This window comes from Scyliorhinus torazame, chromosome 2, assembly GCF_047496885.1.
Source record: "Scyliorhinus torazame isolate Kashiwa2021f chromosome 2, sScyTor2.1, whole genome shotgun sequence".
Lineage (NCBI taxonomy): Eukaryota > Metazoa > Chordata > Chondrichthyes > Carcharhiniformes > Scyliorhinidae > Scyliorhinus > Scyliorhinus torazame.
The window spans coordinates 257,274,211-257,288,405 of NC_092708.1; the positions used below are offsets into that span (position 1 = coordinate 257,274,211).

At 49.6% G+C, this 14,195-nt stretch overlaps 1 protein-coding gene and 1 long non-coding RNA gene across 3 annotated transcripts in view; one reads left to right on the plus strand and one right to left on the minus strand.

Annotated features, from left to right (window-relative positions):
• The window catches only part of LOC140397823 (uncharacterized), a 137,171-nt gene that overhangs the window by 63,134 nt on the left and 59,842 nt on the right, over nucleotides 1-14,195 (minus strand). Inside the window, exon 2 of the long non-coding RNA XR_011937259.1 lies at nucleotides 3,287-3,431. This is a non-coding gene — a long non-coding RNA (uncharacterized lncRNA). The remainder of the gene's footprint in view (nucleotides 1-3,286; nucleotides 3,432-14,195) is intronic.
• jmjd7 (jumonji domain containing 7) overlaps nucleotides 1-14,195 on the plus strand; it is a 47,857-nt gene that overhangs the window by 15,234 nt on the left and 18,428 nt on the right. The window lies entirely within an intron of this gene.

Below are 14,195 nucleotides of genomic sequence, written 5' to 3' on the forward strand. Positions count from 1 at the left end.
TTCGAGTTAAGGCAGAATTCATGGATGTTGTTGAAAAATCTTTTAAGAGTTAAAAAGATGTAGCCCGAGGTTTTGAGACAGGCTAACACCTTGAAGTAAAATATTAAAATGATACTAAAAGACAATGAATAATTTAATGAATAAATATAACAGCCCCGCCCTTTACGAGAGCAGGGGGCGGGATTCTCTAGGGCCGGGCCGGAGAATCCTTGCGAATGGCACTAATCGAGCCTGAACGCGATGCTCCGCAGAGCGGGGAATCAGCGCCATTGGCGCCGGCGCGGCGCCAGTCGGGGGCCGTTCTACGTGGCCCCCCCACCCCAGGGTGAGCCGAGCGGCCGTAGCAAAAAACCCGAGTCCTGCCAGCACCGTTCTAAACTGCTCTCAGCTGACGGGGCCTTGGCGTAGAAGGTAGAAGGGTCCGGCGGGGGGGGGGGGGGGGGGGGGGGATCGACCCGGGGGGGGGGGGGGGGGGGGGGGATCGACCCGGGGGGGGCCTCTGTTGTGGCCTGGACAGCGATCGGGGGCCAGCCTCTCGGGCTGGGGGCCTCCTTTCTTCCGTGCCGGCCCCTTTAGTCCTATGCCATGTTGCGTCAGGGCCAGCGCGGAGAAGGGAGCCACTGCGCATGCGCGGACCCCGTGGCGCCCAGTTGACGCCGGGATCAGCAGCTGGAGTGGTGTGGGCCTCTCCAGTGCCGTGCTATCCCCCTGTAGGGGCCAGAATTGCTGATCCTGAGGCTGTGTTGACGCCGTCGAGAAACGCGGCCGCCCAGGATTTCTAAGCAAGGTTCCGAGGGGTAAAGACTTGCAGTTGCAAAACCCATTACATTTTTGGGAGTTAAAAGTCTTCTCTCAATATTATTGTGAAAAGTCTAATATTATAAAATATTAAATTAGAAGTTTATTCTGGACATTATGAGCTAAATTGGCATGTGATTTTTTTTGTTTCAAAAAGCATTTTGCATGATTCAAGCAATATGGAGAACCAAATGCTGAGAAATCTAGAAGTGGCTTTCCTATTATAAAGGTTGTATTGGGATTTTCTATCCTATATGTTAATTTGAGAAATGTGACAGAATAGGAGTATAGATATGTACACTATTCGATAGACTTGTATGATGTACAATATATATAATTAGTGCTTTATCTTGGAAAATAATGCACACTGTAATAAGAAGGATTGAAGCAGTCCTTTCCGAACAAGCCAATTTATTTTTGATCTTGTGCACGAACCATTCCACAAGCTATTGCCTGCCACGCCACTGCTTTGTTTTACTAAAAACAGGGGAACCTAAACCTTAATGGTGTGGTTGGATCACAGTGAAGTAGGCAGTAAATTACACACATTGTCTCCCACAAACCAAAGTACACAGGATTATTTGCCCATCTTTTGAAATGTGTTTGTATCAAGTTTTAAATAATTTGATGATAAAACGGGCTTCCGGTGACGGGGGGCGGGAGGCAACCGCACATTGGAGGGCTCCCGTTCGGAAACGGCATTTTCGGGGTTTAACGTCCGGTCCCAGGGGCAACGGAGGCGGCAAAAGCAGGGAGAAGGCACAGTGAAGGGAAATGTCGAAAATAAGTAAAAGAAAGGCCGTGAAAAATGCGGCTGAAAGTCCGTCGGGGAGTGGAAAGGTCACTGCGGGGACGGCAAAAAAAGTGGAGGCTGGGGCACCAGGGGAGGCCGCATTGCCCACGGCTGAAGAAATGACTAAGGTGATGGCCGCGGAACGCGAAAGGCAGTTCACAAAACACATGGAGGCAATGAGAAAGGAGATGGGGGTGGTATTGAAAGTGCTGGTGGAGGAGGCGATTGCCCCGGTGGGGGCGGCGGTATTGAACGCAGTGGCGGAGGTGCGGGAGCAAGGCGAGGCGCTGAAGGAAGTGGAAGAGTCATTATTGCAGCACAGTGATCAACTTACCTCGATGGGGAAGGAGATGCGGAAGGTGATAGAGATCAACAAGTGTCTGCGAGCCAAAATGGACGACTTGGAAAACAGATCCAGGCGACAGAATCTGAGTATTGTGGGTCTTCCCGAAGGAGTGGAAGGCCCGAGGCCGACTGAGTATTTTGCCACGATGTTGGCAAAGCTATTGGGGGAGGGGGATGATCCCTCCCGATATTAACTGGATCGGGCTTATCGGTCGTGGAGGCCTTTACCAAAGGAGAGTGAGCCGCCAAGAGTAGTGACTCTTTTCGTAGGTACAGTGTGAAGGAGAAGGTCCTGTGCTGGGCAAAGCAGAAGCGGGTGGTGCAGTGGGCTGGAGCTGGTATACTCGTATATCAGGACTTAGCTGGCGAGGATGTGGGCTGCCTTCAGCCGGGTGAAGAAGGCGCTGTACATCAGTAAGGTGCAGTGCGGCATAGTATACCCAGCTAAGTTGAGGGTGACCTACAAATCCATGCACTTTTATTTCGGGACGGTGGAAGCAGCGGAAGAGTTTGCGAAGGCAGAAGGACTGCGGCTGAATTGAGAAATGGTCATGTACCGATGTAGCCTCATGTAATTGTATTTTTTCACTGCGGCGGGTGTATGTGCTAAATGAGCCAACGTTATATATATTTGGACAAGGGAAGAGATGGGATTTTCACTTGCAATGTTGGTTCTTTGTGGCTTGGGTGTGTATGCGGGGTTTGTGTGCTAAAGGTGATTTCTTGGTTTTCCTGGGACCGGGCAAAGGGGAAAGAGACCCGGGCGGGGGCCTCCACGCTGGCCGGTTTAAGCTGGCCAGTGAACGGGAGTGAGGTGGGTGGAGGGGCTGCGGCCATTGGAGCCTGGCAGAATAGGTCCGATGAGTCTAGCCGGGTTGGAAAGTTGGGGGGAAGGAACAAAGGTTGGGGGGAGGAAGTGGAGGCGAGGGGTGGGGGGGGGGGGGGGGGGGTTACAATTCATGGGTGTCGTTTACGGTACTCTTTCGGGGATTGGATGGCATTGAATGTTAGGGAGGGGGGGGGGGGGGGGGGGACTCTATAGGTCAATGGTGACCATATGCGATTCCTGATTCCTTTTTCTTTTTTTTTCCCTTTGTTTTTCCCACCGTGGGAGGGTTTGTTTTATTTGATGCTTATATTGTCAGGCGGGGCGTTGTTTGGGGTAGTGGGAGGATGGGATCGTTGTTGTTGATAAGGGGATTGACTTTGTATTTGATACCGTTTACTGCTTGTGGGTGGGGTGTAAATTCTGAAGAAAATGTGAAAATGGAGAATAAAAATAGTTTACCAAAAAAAAAAAAAATTTGATGATAAAACAATTTTGATCAATCTTTTTGTGTCGCATTTAACCTGGTCAGGCGGGGCTTTACTCCCAGGATCTTCCACCACTGTTCACTGCATGGCATCCAGCAAATGTAGGAAAGGTGTCCAATGTGTCCCAGGAGAAACATCTGTCTCCTGTTTGGTGTGCTACTTCACGATGCCGTGGCTGAGACTGGAAATACAGTGTGGCAAATTACATACTCAAACTGGTATCCTAACAGTCAATGCCCAATGCATCAAAACTCCAAAGCCGTTTGCCAGCTACAGCTAATTTCTAGTGAGCTAAAGGTGCAGCTTCTCCTCTGAGCCTTGTGAGTAATTGTTCCACCTGGTTTAGGAGCTGGTAGTAACAACTATAATACTGAGTGGGTTGATTGAAATCAAGATAGCAGCATTAACTCTATAGTTGATTTTTCCCTACCCTAAGCTAAAGATTGAGGTAGTTAGCTGGGGCTCCTGAACACCATTCAGTGATTCATGCTGCCAAGTATGCATGTACACACATTGGACAAGCACAGAAATGCAAAAAAAATCTAGAAACAGGAACCCGCCCCCTTCTGGTTTTAATAGAGGTGGGAGGAGGGGCAGATGAACAATCTATTCATGGGAAGTCAATTTATTAATTGAATATTATCTTGAAGCTTCCTGCCTTCATTTTAACAGTCATTATGTTTTGCTCACATCAACTTCATTTCCTATGACCAAGAAATCTGGCAGGTCAAAGGAGATGAGAAAAGCCTAATTCATGAGGTATGTGCCTTTACGGTATTGCTTGTGGGTCAAGAGGAGCAGAATTGTTTCTTCCAGCCCCAACAAGCTACCTTTCCCCCACATTCCCAGCAATCAGTCTACTCCCTGTGCACTGGCAACATAACCTGTCCTCTTGACACTGTTAGGCCTCCCCAAACTACCATTTTTGCACCCAACCCCCTTCTGCTCCCTGAGCACAAGGTCATTCGGGAAGCCATTATTCCAGGGTTCCCAAACATAGCAGCAACAGCACCCCACACCCCTGCCCCTCCTGGGCTAAAGCCCATGCCCCATGGTTTATGCTCACAAATGAAGAATGGTCAGTTGGTAATATATTACAAGCATGCTGGTGTGCACAGAAATTAGTTGGTGCTTTCAGATGTAAAGCTGTGTTTTTGGAGCTGGAGAGAGCAGTCATGATTTTTTTTTTTAAAATTCCAATGAAGCGACTATTTAGCGTGGCCAATCCACCTAGCCTGCACATCTTTGGGTGTGGGGCTGAGACCCACGCAGACACGGGGAGTATGTGCAAACTCCACACGTTCCACGATCAAACCCTGGTCCTCGGCGCCTTGAGACAGCAGTGCTAATCACTGTGCCACCGGAGAGCTGTAATGATGAGTGTTGCTAAAGCAGCCATGGGCATACCTATAGCAACAGCTTCTCTCCTTGTTACTTGGAAACACAGCTTGATTAGTAAGGGGTTCAGGAGTAATGGGGAGAAGGCAGGGCATAAGAAACACATCAGCCATGATTGAATGGCGGAACAGACCCAATGGGCCGAATGGCCTAATTCTGCTCCTATGTCTTATCGTCTTATAGTACCAAAAGGACCATGTTCTCTTCAAGCTTACTGCCCACTTCAGGCCAAGTTAGTCTCTGTTCCTTTAGTCAAAAGGAGTCTGGTAAAGCAAAGTGATTGTGGCCTTGACAGTGGGCTTTGTTTTCAGAAACATGGGTGAAGTACCAAAGAAACACTCCACCTGAGGTAGTTGGCGGGACTGTGGATACTGCTTTCCTTCTTCCCTTCATTTGTATCCCAACTTCAATCACAGCCGCTCAAAAGTCTCAGGTTAGTGTGATAAATAATAAAAATCTCCACTCATCTGCAAAAAGGTATTTGGTAGTAAGTTCAGATCTGTCTCCACAAATTCACAGCTAATATTTAAGGATTATCAACAAGTTCTTTACCCAGCGCTATATTTACTGGTTCAGCTCCTGGTTCTTTGCAGATGGTATCCTTATCTCAGGTATGCAGATTAAGGCCGCATGGTGGCGCAGTGGTTAGCACTGCTGCCTCATGATGCCAAGGACCCCGGTTTGATCCCGGCCCCGGATCACTGTCCGTGTGGAGTTTGCACATTCTCCCCTTGTCTGCGTGGGTTTCAACCCCACAACCCAAATATGAGCAGGGTAGGTGGATTGGCCACGCTAAATTGCCCCTTAATTGAAACAAAAGAATTGGGTACTCTAAATTTATTTAAAAATAAATAAGGTATGCAGGCGCACACAGGTTGTAGCAACCAAGAATACAATGGAAATGTGTCGGGAAATAACTAAAGCAAACAAAAGTTTGGTCTAATTCACAAACTCTTATCAGGCCTAAATGCTTTTGAGTGCCAGCTCATGGATTGTTGATTCAGGTGAATTAGTTATTGTGGTGGAGGGAAACATTGGTGAAACATGGGGGAGCTCGGAGTGAAAATGAAAGTCAATAGGAACTTTTCATCCAAACATCAGTCCAGTTGTTAAATAAGCTATTGAGAAACTCCATTGGAGCAGCCAGTTTAATTGTGAGAGTGAGTTGTACATGTTCTTAAAGATTGAACAACATGGCAAAGAACTGGAATTGATCTTTCAAAAAAAGATGTTTGTTCTGCTTAATGGCATTTTCCTGTTCTTAGTAACCTTGCTGGTGTCTCGGCAACTGCACACATCATTATGCTGTGCTACTAGCTGCCATTTAGTACATTCTCTCTGTTACCAATGCACTCGGCATTTGAAAGGCCTGTCCGGGACCACTCAGTCCCTATATCCTTGGATAGTTAGTGTGGCCTCTTAACCCTTTCTTCCTTGTAATATTGTAGACATGCAAAGAGTGCAATGCAATGGATCTCAGTGAAGCCTGCTCTGTTAGTGTGGATAAAGTAGGGCCATTGTACTGTATTGTTTTGCTTTAATTTATTTTTCTCTCTCAAAATTCATCCAACAACAGAGAGCTTTTTGAATCAAAGCCAGTTGTGGAGTGCTCTTCAATTCTGCCTTGCTTCGCCTAATGAAGTTGTGATGCCAGGGATTTGACTGATAATTCCAGGGATTATGTAACATAAACATTGATTAGTCAGCTTTAGTAGAGCTCGATAAGCCTTGCAGGCTGATTGCCAAATGGTCTGTTTGATATTCCCCAAATCCCAGCTGAACAGATTTCTTTGTAATCGACACTGATTCATTGTAACAACTACAGACTGCTTCCTTACAAATCTCTTGACCATTCAGCTCAAAGAGGTATTTAGTATGAAGATAGGTTCAGAAAATGATTCAATGCTGGGGAGCCAGTGGCTAATGAGGTTCAGGGCATTCAATTTTCAGGCTTTTCGCAAAGCCAAAAGGGCCTTTTACATTTCAACTGGGTCATAGACAAATAGCTTAAAAGCATGGCTTTCCCAAATGCTTAGAACTGCATCACGTGTCTGTGCTTTGATGTTTTGTGCAGTGTGTTGTTGGCATTAGCATTAACATAATAAATATCTGAATTTAGGGATGGAGGAGGGAACACGGTGCGAAGTGCGGTGGGCATCAATGGGGTCTTCAGGGACTTCAACGAGGAACTGTACCGGTCTGAGCCCCCACTGGAAGAGGGAGGGATGGGTCGCTTCCTGGACCGGCTGAGGTTTCCGAGGGTGGAGGAGGGGCAGGTGGCGGGGTTGGGGCGCCGGTTGGGTTGGAGGAGTTCATCAAAGGGATAGGGAACATGCAGGTGGGGAAGGCACCGGGGCCGGATGGATTCCCGGTTGAATTTTACAAGAAGTATGCGGACCTGCTGGGCCCGCTGTTGGTAAGGACCTTCAACGAGGCAAGGGAAGGGGGGGTTCTGCCCCCGACGATGTCTAGAGCGCTGATTTCCCTGATCCTGAAGCGGGACAAGGATCCCCGACAGTGTGGGTCATGTAGGCCGATCTCACTCTTAAATGTAGATGCAAAGTTGCTGGCAAAGATTTTGGCCATGCGGATAGAGGACTGTGTGCCGCAGGTCATACACGAGGATCAGATGGGGTTCGTGAAAGGGAGGCAGTTGAATACTAATGTACGGAGGCTCTTGAATGTTATAATGATGCCGGCGATAGAAGGGGAGGCGGAGATAGTGGCGGCGATGGATGCGGAGAAGGCCTTTGATAGGGTGGCGTGGGGGTACCTGTGGGAGGTGTTGAAAAGGTTCGGGGAGGGCTTCGTCAGGTGGGTGAGGCTGCTGTATGAGGCCCCGGTGGCGAACGTGGCCACGAACAGGAGGTCAGAGTATTTCCGGCTATACAGGGGGACGAGGCAGGGGTGTCCCCTGCTCTTTGAGCTGGCGATTGAACCCCTGGCCATGGCATTGAGGGAGTCGAGGAATTGGAGGGGGCGGGTGGGGGGGGGGGGGGGGGGGGGGGGGCGGGGGCGGAGAGGAGCATCGGGTGTCGCTCTGCGGATGATTTGCTGCTTTATGTGGCGCACCCGGTGGGGGGAATGCCGGAGGTGATGAGGATCCTTAGGGAGTTTGGAGATTTCTCCGGGTACAAGCTTAATATGGGGAAGAGCGAGTTGTTCGTAGTGCATCCAGGGGACCAGGAGAGGGGGATTGGTGAGCTCCCGCTAAAAAGAGCGAAGAGGAGTTTCAGATACCTGGGGGCCCAGGTGGCTAGGAGCTGGGGGTCCCTACGTAAGCTTAACTTCACGAGGCTGGTGGAGCAGATGGAGGAGGAGTTTAATAGGTGGGACGTGCTGCCACTCTCCCTGGCGGGTAGAGTGCAGTCAGTTAAAATGACGGTGCTCCCGAGGTTTTTGTTCCTATTCCAATGCCTCCCCATTCTGATCCCTAGGGCCTTCTTCAAGCGGGTTAACAGGAGAGTTATGGGGTTTGTGTGGGCACAGAAGACCCCGAGGGTGAGAAGGGTGTTCCTGGAGCGTTGCAGGGATGGGGGGGGGGGGGGGGGGTGCTGGCGCTGGCGCTGCCTAACCTCTGTGGGTATTATTGGGCCGCCAACGTGGCGATGGAAATTAAATGAAAATCGCTTATTGTCACAAGTAGGCTTCAAATGAAGTTACTGTGAAACGCCCCTAGTCGCCACATTCCAGCGCCTGTTCAGGGAGGCTTTTACGGGAATTGGTCTGCTTTCAAAGCCAGCAATTTAGCCCTGTGCTAAACAGCCCCAGATGGTGCGTAAGTGGGTGATGGAGGGGGATGAGGCGGCATGGAAGAGGCTAGAGGTGGCGTCCTATGTGGGCACGAGTCTGGAGGCGCTGGTGACGGCGCCGCTGCCCTCCAACGAGGTATACTACGAGCCCGGTGGTGGCGGCTACCCTCATAATTTTGCGGCAATGTAGACGTCACAGGGGGGGAGGTGGGGGCCTCGGTGTGGTCCCCGATTCGGGGGAACCACCAGTTTGTCCCGGGGAGGATGGACGGAGGGTTTCTGAGCTGGCACAGGGTAGGTATTAGAAGGATGGGGGACCTGTTGTGGACGGGAAGTTCGCGAGCTTGGGTGAGCTGGAGGAGAAGTTTGGGCTCCCCCCGGGGAACACCTTCAGACATATGCAGGTAAGGGTGTTTGTTCGGTGGCAGGTGGGGGAGTTCCCACTGTTGCCGCCATGTGGGGTCCAGGATAGGGTGATGTCGGGGGTGTGGGTTGGAGAGGGAAGGATCTCGGCAATGTATCAGGTGATGCAGAGGTGGAGGAGCTAAAGAGTAAGTGGGAGGAGGAGTTGGGAGAGGAGATTGACGAGGGAACGTGGGCAGATGCCCTGGGGAGGGTGAACTCTTCCTCCTCTTGCGCGAGGCTCAGCCTCATACAATTTAAGGTGCTGCACAGGGCCCACATGACTGGGGCACGGATAAGCCGGTTCTTTGAGTGCGAGGACAGGTGTGTTAGGTGCTCAGGGAGCCCAGCAAATCGCACCCACATGTTCTGGGCTTGCCCAGCACTGGAGGACTTTTGGAAGGGTGTAGCGAGGACGGTGTCAAGGGTGGTAGATTCCAGGGTCAAGTCGGGCTGGGGGCTCGCAATATTTCGGGTGGCAGAGGAGCCGGGAGTGCAGGGGGCGAAAGAGGCCGGTATTCTGGCCTTTGCGTCCCTGGTAGCCCGGCAAAGGATTCTTCTTCAGTGGAAGGATGCGAGGCCCCCAAGCGTGGAATCCTGGATCAGCGATATGGCGGGGTTTATTAAATTGGAGAGGGTGAAATTCACCTTAAGGGGATCGGTACAAGGGTTCTTCAGGCGGTGGTAACCGTTCTTAGACTTCCTGGCAGAAAGTTAGAAGATGGTAAGCAGCGGCAGCAACAGGAGGGGGCGGGGGGCTGGTTCGTTTTTGTTGAGTGAGCGTGTATTTTGGCCTTTGTGTTGATGAAGGCTGTTTATTTATGTATATGGAGGGGGCGTTTGTTCTTTTCTTTCTGTATTTTGTTGATATTTTGTGAAAATTTGAATAAAAATATCTGAATTCATAATGATGCAATGACATTGCATCATGACATTGGAAGGAAAGACTTGTATTTGCATAGCACCTTTCAGGACCACCTGATGTCTCGAGGCACTTTACAGACAACTTGTTGGAAGTGTAGTCACTGATTTAATATAGAGAATGCAATTGCCTGTTTTTGCACACCACAAACTTAGAACAGACAGTGATGTGATAATCAGATAATCTGTTTGTGCTGTTGATTGAGGGATAAATATTGGCCACGGCATCAAGGATAACTCACCTGCATCTTCAAAATGGTCCCATGGGATCTCTTGCATCCATCAGAGCAGGTAGATGGCGGCTCAGTCTACCGTTTTATTTGAAATACGGCATCTCTGGCAATACAGCAAGTGCTCATAACTGCACTGAGGTGTTAGCCTTGATTTCTAAGCTCATGTCCTGGAGTGGGACTTGAATCCAGAACCTTGTGACTTGGCGAAAGGGCTACCTTTCTGAGCTACAGCAGCCACACAACTGTCGCTGAATCTCTTTGCTATTAATTAGTTAGCCCCAAAGTTAGTCCAAAGATGTGCAGGTTAGGTGGATTGCATAATCAAAGTGGGCAGCATAATCAAAGACCCCTCCCACCCGGCTTACTCTTTCAACTTCTTCCATCGGGCAGGAAATACAAAAGTCTGAGAACATGCACGAACAGACTCAAAAACAGCTTCCTGCCCGCCGTTACCAGACTCCTAAACGACCCTCTTACGGACTGACCTGATTAAAACTACACCCCCGTATGCATCACCCGGTGCCAGTGTTATGTAGTTGCATTGTGTGCCTTGTGTTGCCCTATTATGTATTTTCCTTTTTCTTTTATTTTCATGTACTTAATGATCTGTTGAGTTGCTCGCAAAAAAATATTTTACACTGTACCTCTGTACACGCGACAATAAACCAATCGAATCCGATTGGCCATGCAAAATTGCCCCTTGGTGTCCAGAGATGTGTAGGTTAGGTTACGGGGATAGGACAGGGGAGTGGGCCTCGGTAGAGTGCTCTTTCGGAGGGTCAGTGCAGAATTGATGGGCCGAATGGCCTCCTGCACTGCACGGATTCTCTGATTACAACCAGGATGTTCACTGGAAAACTGACCTTCCTTACTGCCAGTCTAAAAAATGAGGCAGATTTATTTTGATGTGTGAGGCCCACACTATGGGAGACAGTGACTGGAAGACAAAATAAACACACCTCCAGTTGCTCAGAGCAATTGGGGGTGCACGGACATGACCCAAATAATCACAACAGGCATGAGATACTATCAAAACCTTACATTCATAATGTAATCATGAGGCTGTAACAAAATTACTGACCCTCTAGCTTCAAACCACATCAGAAATGGGAGCAGGTGGTACGTTGGTGCAGTGGTTAGCACTGCTGCCTCACAGCGGCGAGGACCCGGGTTCGATTCCAGCCTTGGTTCACTGTCCGTGTGGAGTTTGCACATTCTCCGCGTGTCTGTGTGGGTCTCACCCCACAAACCTAAGATGTGCTGGGTAGGTGAATTGGCCACGTTAAATTGCTCCTTAATTGGAAACATTTTTAAAAAGAGCAAAAAAATAAATAGGAGCAGGAAGGAGTAGGCTTTTTGGCCCCTGGAGCCTGCTTTGACATTCAATTGTGGCCTCAACTCATTGGTGGGTAAACAGACATTTTATTGACCGTTGCCTACGCGCAGAGTTTCTGTATTCCACTGATGTCCATCCACGTAGTTTTTTTCCCACCGGTATGACTGAAGTTATACGCATGTAAAGCAAGGGCAAGTGAACTGAGGTGCCTGCTGATTGCTCACAACGTTGACTGAGATAACCGTGCACTTCTGTGTCCAAAGTGTAAATATTTAGTTTTTTAAAAAATATATATTTTATTCAAGATTTTTGGCCAAACATAACAGTACGTAGTGTTTCTTTTACACAACAATAAAGCAATATAAATAACAGTTTTAAACAAATAAATAAATAATATATGAACAAAAATGAATGCCTTGTCCAAAATAAATACTCTCCAAAAATCCAATATACAATTACCTATAACAAATACCTATACATATTATACATATACAATAACATCTCTGAGAGTCCGTTCGATTCCTCCCTTCCCCCCCCCTCCGCCCTCCCCCCTGGGTTGCTGCTGTTGTCTACTTCTTTTCCATTCCCTCTATCTTTCTGTGAGGTAATCGACGAACGGTTGCCACCGCCTGGTGAACCCCTGAGCCGAAACCCTTAACACAAACTTAATCCGTTCTAACTTTATAAACCCTGCCATGTTGTTTATCCAGGTCTCCACACCCGGGGGTTTGGCTTCCTTCCACATGAACAATATCCTGCGCCGGGCTACAAGGGACGCAAAGGCCAACACGTCAGCCTCTCTCGCCTCCTGCACTCCCGGCTCTTCTGCAACCCCAAATATAGCCAACCCCCAGCTTGGTTCGACCCGGACCCCCACCACCTTCGAAAGCACATTTGCCACCCCCTCCCAGAACCCCTGTAGTGCCGGGCATGACCAGAACATGTGGGTGTGATTCGCTGGGCCTCTCGAGCATCTCACACACCTATCCTCTACCCCCAAAAATTTACTAAGCCGTGCTCCAGTCATATGCGCCCTGTGTAACACCTTAAATTGTATCAGGCTTAGCCTGGCACACGAGGACGATGAGTTTACCCTACGTAGGGCATCAGCCCACAGCCCTTCCTCAATCTCGTCCCCCAGTTCTTCTTCCCATTTCCCTTTCAGCTCATCTACCATGATCTCCCCCTCGTCCCTCATTTCCCTGTATATGTCCGACACCTTACCATCCCCCACCCATGTCTCTGAGATCACTCTATCCTGCACCTCCTGCGTCGGGAGCTGCGGGAATTCCCTCACCTGTTGCCTCGCAAAAGCCCTCAATTGCATGTACCGAAATGCATTCCCTTGGGGCAACCCATATTTTTCCGTCAGCGCTCCCAGACTCACAAACGTCCCATCCACAAACAGATCTCTCAGTTGTACTACCCCAGCTCTTTGCCATGCTCCAAATCCCCCATCCATTCTCCCCGGAACGAACCTATGATTGTTTCTTATCAGGGACCACACCGAAGCTCCCGTCCTTCCCCTATGCCGTCTCCACTGCCCCCAAATTTTCAATGTAGTCACCACCACCGGGCTTGTGGTGTATTTCTTTGGTGAGAACGGCAACGGTGCCGTCACCATTGCTTGTAGGCTAGTCCCCCTGCAGGACGCCCTCTCCAATCTCTTCCACGCCGCTCCCTCCCCTTCTCCCATCCACTTACACACCATTGAAACATTGGCGGCCCAGTAGTACTCACTTAGGCTCGGTAGTGCCAGCCCCCCCCCTGTCCCTACTACGCTGCAAGAATCCCCTCCTCACTCTTGGGATCTTCCCAGCCCACAAAAAACTCATAATACTCTTCTCGATTCTTTTGAAAAAAGCCTTTGTGATCACCACCGAGAGGCACTGAAACACAAAAAGGAATCTCGGGAGGACCACCATTTTAACCGCCTGCACCCTACCTGCCAATGACAGGGACACCATGTCCCATCTCTTAAAGTCCTCCTCCATCTGTTCCACCAACCGCGTTAAATTAAGCCTGTGTCATGTACCCCAATTCTTGGCTATCTGGATCCCCAAGTACCGGAAGTCCCTTGTTACTTTCCTCAACGGTAAATCCTCTATCTCTCTGCTCTGCTCCCCTGGATGCACCACAAACAACTCACTTTTCCCCATGTTCAGTTTATACCCTGAAAAATCCCCAAACTCCCCAAGTATCCGCATTATCTCTGGCATCCCCTCCGCCGGGTCTGCCACATATAGCAACAAATCATCCGCATACAGAGATACCCGGTGTTCTTCTCCCCCCCCCCCCCCCCCCCCGAGTACTCCCCTCCACTTCCTGGAACCCCTCAATGCTATGGCCAGGGGTTCAATCGCCAGTGCAAACAATAATGGGGACAGAGGACATCCCTGCCTCGTCCCTCTATGGAGCCGAAAATAGTCAGACCCCCGTCCATTCGTGACCACGCTCGCCATCGGGGCCCTATACAGCAACTGTACCCACCTGATATACCCATCCCCAAAACCAAATCTCCTCAGCACCTCCCACAAATAATCCCACTCCACTCTATCAAATGCTTTCTCGGCATCCATCTCCACCACTATCTCCGCTTCCCCCTCTGGTGGGGGCATCATCATTACCCCTAGCAGCCTCCGTATATTTGTATTCAGCTGTCTCCCCTTCACAAACCCAGTTTGGTCCTCGTGAACCACCCCCGGGACACAATCCTCTATCCTCATTGCCATTACCTTGGCCAGAATCTTAGCGTCCACATTCAGAAGGGAGATGGGCCTGTAGGACCCGCATTGCAGCGGGTCTTTTTCCTTCTTTAGGAGGAGCGATATCGTTGCCTCTGACATAGTCGGGGGCAGCTGCCCCCTTTCCCTCTCCTCATTAAAGGTTCTCATCAGTAGCGG